At 30.4% G+C, this 3,502-nt stretch overlaps 1 long non-coding RNA gene across 1 annotated transcript; it reads left to right on the top strand.

The window, feature by feature from the left end:
• The first annotated feature begins 2,089 nt into the window (after positions 1–2,089).
• LOC131553877 (uncharacterized) lies at positions 2,090–2,879 on the top strand. Its single transcript, XR_009274286.1, has 3 exons — positions 2,090–2,299; positions 2,496–2,571; positions 2,706–2,879. It is a non-coding gene; the product is annotated as an uncharacterized LOC131553877 (long non-coding RNA).
• Positions 2,880–3,502: the final 623 nt, after the last annotated feature.

The raw sequence follows: 3,502 nt of genomic DNA, 5'->3' as shown, positions 1-3,502 counted from the left end.
AACATTTATGGCTGAAAATGAGAGTGGGCTGTAAATGGTATGGAACTAGGTGGCTGATGTTATAGAATATGGAAATATCTGATTAAAGTGTTTCTTAGTTTGTTAAATGATCTGACACGTGATGCCACTGGACTGCTGGAGGTCTGTGTAAGGTTTTGTGGTTCTAAATTGTTTCAGCTACATTATGAATCGTTTGTTTTCATTTAAGACATGCATGGATGGTGCAACATAAGTGAACAGTGATAATCTGTCATTTTGAAAGACATTGGCAAGCTATGTACAAGTTAAAAGCAATTGATTGCATCTGTTGCCTGCTTTTGATTGCAAAAAAAAAAAAAAAAGAAAAGAAACAGATTTATAGGAGGTTTTTAAGTAGACAGGTCAAGCTTGTTTTTTATTCAAGCACTTGAACTTTTCTCAAAAATGTTTTAATTACTTTTTAAATTACTATTCTTGAGTTATTTCTATAAAGTATGTCTTGCTATATCACGCTATTAACAAGCATCCAATTATTTCATTCTTTTTATTCTATTTATTAAAACCACACTGAATTCTCATCAAGTTTGTTCGTTTTTAAACATTTCTCCAGTTCTTACAAAGGTCTTTAAAAGTCTTAATTTGTCCTTCCACAAATTAAGGCCTTTTTAAAAACAAAACAAAAAAAATTAACAATATGTAGTCAGTTTATGCTTAACTGACAAAATATTGATGTTTATGGTGTATGAAAAAGTGTTTTCCCTTTAAATTGATTTTTCTTTCCTTTTTTTTTTTTTTTTTTCTTCTTTTTTTGGAGCCCATTGGCATATATTTGTTATTGTTTTAATCATAAACATCAATTTGCTAAGTTTTATTTAAGAAACTTTAAATAATTGCACTGGAAATATTAGAAGACCACTTTTTTGCAGTGTATTCAGATGGAACAGTAAAAGTTATTTCCATACTTTAGTTAAGATTCTTCTGTAAAAGGAATTAAAAAGTAATAGAGGTCTGTGAAAGTTGTCTTTTCAAACTGTTGCACATGCAAATTCTGTTGCTCATTATCTGCTCAGACATTTACATTTAGAGAACATATTGACATATTTTGTTTCCTTCGATTTGATAATTACAATATCTGTCTATCTATCTATCTATCTATCTATATTTTTTTATCACTTTATATGAAAATCTTCAGTAAAATAATTTATCAAAGGATCTTGGACTTCGAACTTAGTGTGCAGAAAACACTTGTGAATATATTGGCGCAGGGCTGTATATTTCACCGTTCATTTTTGTCAGTACGATGCAGTAGGTCATCATTATCTTAGTTGCAAAGTAATTAGTCGATCACAGTGCTATGGAGGCATTGCTTATTGTCACGTGACTTTTCATTGTGATGTTGCTTTTAGACAGTATAACACACAAAAAAACGCAATTTGATCTCATATTTCATAGTATCTGTCTTTATTTTTGTACTGTCCACTGTTTTCATATACAGTTGTTTTTGCACCTGTAACCTACAGAGGTCATAAATTCATCAAAATCGAAATAGTTTTTAATAATCTTCCTCTACAGAGACGGATAACACCTGAAGATGTTTCCAGAGGACACAGGGTTTTCAGTATGAAACCGAACCCTGGGAGCGTTTCGACCTGAGCTTCAGAGAGCATGAGACTGATGTGCGTTTGAAGATGATGACAGATACAGGGCCTTGATTTCACTTGATTAACTGGAGCAAGAAGCTCTGTGATGCATCATAGAAAGACCATCTTTCTCTCCTGATCTCTCTCAGGCTTTGAGGTCATTTCGTTAATCAAACTTGGACCTTCTGAGTCACAGGTTGAAACATGTCACTGCAAATACATTTTCCGTTTTTGGGTTCAGTGCTTGAAAAATCATCTTTCTTTAAAAAACTCATGAACATAACTCATTTTCAGTGATATCAAAGGAATTCAATGCTTCTAATGAATGCAATCTGTTGTCTTCTTGGTGCCTTTTTTCCTTGTCAGAGCAAGGAAGAAACATTTACTGTCCTGGCTTTTGTTTTCTATATGACTCCTTTTAACCTGCACAATTAATATTGATGTTTATTATTCAACTTTTCATTTTTACATTTAAAACTTTCACAGACTTTTTTTTTATTATTATTATTCATTATTTACATTTTTAATTAATTATTACTGTTGTTGTTCGTATTCCTTTGTTATATTCTTAAAAATGATGATATGAATATCCTCTAATTTTGTTTAAATCTACATGTGCAAAGATATTACACAGAACCTGTACTTTGTACTACAGAAACAAGAGGCCGGAAAAATAAAAGGTGAGCATTCGAGATGTTGCTGTGTTAGTTTCAGGCATGTGTATTTTCCATTTAGAAGTCCATTCTGAGTTAGATCAGACCAGGCCAGGCCTGTTTTATAGTCTGTTCCTTGCATGCAAAACCTTTTATTAATTCTGAAAGAAAACATCTTGAAATATGTCTTTTCGGAATATAAATTCTTATTAAATATTCCCAGATCAATGGAAATAAACGTCACTGCTGGGGAACGTTTGGGGGGAGAGGAACTGAAATGGAACACCACCTTTTTTTCGGTATGTGTTTCTTGACAAATGGAGTTGTGTATTAGTCTGTTCTATCAAAGCTGATTGAAAACTGCATTTCTGCATTTTGTTCCCATTAATTGTAGTCATATGTTAATGTTCTGCTTTCTTCGCTTCTTTTGAAGGAAGTATTGATCAGGGTTATGAAAAGGCCTCTGTATCCACAGAACAAATCTGTATGATTACTGCCATTGGCAAACGAACATTCTGTATGTGTTTAATCTGACCAAAAGAATGGGCTGTTGTGGAACCATCTTTCCTTTCCAGATTCACTCTTTACTTCCCCAGGGGATTGACATTCTGATTCAAGGTGAACCTTATAATTTTGATTCTTTAGACAAGGGATTCCCAAACATTTTGGTCACCCGAACCCCTTTGACATGTATTACTTGTATTTATTTAGATGTTTATTTAATAGTTAATTTAATGCAAGTTAACAAACATCAGTTAAAAAAAAAATAAAAAAAAATAAAAAAAACCTACACATGCCAGATAACAGCAACATTGCAGAAAACATGTAAAAAAAAAAAAAAAAAAAAAAAAAAATATATATATATATATATATATATATATATATAGGAAGTGTTTTATTTATTTTATTTTAAATGTTTTTATTTTAAAATGATTTAATTAAGCTTAATCAATGTAATAATATTTAATATGTATTACTATTATTATTATTATTATTATTATTATCATCATCATCAATTCACAAGTCTTGACATTTTTTTATGTTTTACATCTGTATGATTAATTAATTATTACATTATATTTAATTATTATTATTAATAATACACAAACACCTTGTTGTCTGTTTTCCATATTTTTTAAATAACTAACAACATCAAAACTAACGCTGAAAACACACAAATGGGAGTTATGATAATTATTTAAATGTTAAACGAATAAAAATAAAAATAAA

The sequence above is a fragment of the Onychostoma macrolepis genome, chromosome 14 (assembly GCF_012432095.1).
Source record: "Onychostoma macrolepis isolate SWU-2019 chromosome 14, ASM1243209v1, whole genome shotgun sequence".
In the NCBI taxonomy this organism is placed as follows: domain Eukaryota; kingdom Metazoa; phylum Chordata; class Actinopteri; order Cypriniformes; family Cyprinidae; genus Onychostoma; species Onychostoma macrolepis.
The sequence above is the reverse complement of the archived record's forward strand: the minus strand, read 5'-3'. Positions and strand labels throughout refer to the sequence as shown.